General features: G+C 70.0%; 1 protein-coding gene across 1 annotated transcript in view; it reads left to right on the top strand.

The window, feature by feature from the left end:
• The first annotated feature begins 289 nt into the window (after positions 1-289).
• Positions 290-1090, top strand: part of R3HCC1 (R3H domain and coiled-coil containing 1) — a 14165-nt gene continuing 13364 nt past the window's right edge. Inside the window, exon 1 of the mRNA XM_027668924.1 lies at positions 290-375. The gene's annotated coding sequence lies outside the window, so the exon portion shown is untranslated. The remainder of the gene's footprint in view (positions 376-1090) is intronic.

The raw sequence follows: 1090 nt of genomic DNA, 5'->3' as shown, positions 1-1090 counted from the left end.
GCCGTCCATCCCCAAAACATCCCTGCCGTCCACCCCCAGAGCATCCCTGCCGTCCATCCCCAAAACATCCCTGCCGTCCATCCCCAGAGCATCCCTGCCGTCCATCCCCAGTACGTTCATCCCGTCCATTCCCAGTTTATCCATCTCGTCCATCCCCAGCACATCCACCCCATCCATGCCCAGAGCATCCATCCCATCCATCCCCAGCTCATCCATCCCGTCTCGGGGCGGTGCGGGGCAGTGATGCCTGGCGGGAGGAGCCGGGATTGAGCAGGAGGAGCCGGGACGGAGCGGGAGGAGCCGGGGTTGAGCAGGAGGAGCCGGGACCGGGCGCAGGCGCCGCACCGGTATCCGCTGCTCCGTCCGGGCCTGGCGGTGAGAGCAGCGCGGGGAGCCCGGCTTGGAGGGGCCGGGGGAGCCGGGGGGAAGGACCTGGGGGGGGAAGGACCTGGGAGGGGTCCGGGGGAGCGCGGGGGATGCGGGGATGGAGGTGATGGGGGCAGGAGCGCGGGGATGGGGGCCGGGAATGGGATGATGGGGAGCAGGAGGCAGCACGTGGCGCTGGGGAAAGGGGGGGGGCAGCGGTGGGTGCTGGGGGGGCGCGGGGAGGGCGGGGGGTTCGCGGGGGTGTCGGGGGGTGCACGGGGGTGTACAGGGTGCTGGGGGGGCGCGGGGGTGTCGGGGGGCGCAGGGGGAAGGGAGGGGGTGCAGAGGGGTGCGGAGGGCAGGGCGGGGTGCTGGGGGAAGGGAGGGGGTGACAGAGCAGGATGGGGTGCTGGGGGTGCTTAGGGGAGGGAGAAGAGTGCACAGAACAGGACGGAGTGATGGGGGTGCAGGATGGGGTGCTGGGGGTGCTTAGGGGAGGGAGAAGAGTGCACAGAACAGGATGGGGTGATGGGGGTGCAGGATGGGGTGCTGGGGGTGCACAGGGAAAGGAGGGGGTGGGGGGGTGCACAGGGAAGGGGGATAATGGAGGGCACAGAGCAGGATGTGGTGCTGGGGGGGGCACAGGGGTTTTGGGGGGTGCACGTCGTCATGCAGGACCCCGGGAGTGCACAGGGAAGGGAATAAAGGGGGCAGAGAGCAGGAT

This window comes from Corapipo altera, unplaced genomic scaffold (assembly GCF_003945725.1).
Source record: "Corapipo altera isolate COAL_440 unplaced genomic scaffold, ASM394572v1 182, whole genome shotgun sequence".
Taxonomy (NCBI): Eukaryota; Metazoa; Chordata; class Aves; order Passeriformes; family Pipridae; genus Corapipo; species Corapipo altera.
The sequence above is the reverse complement of the archived record's forward strand: the minus strand, read 5'-3'. Positions and strand labels throughout refer to the sequence as shown.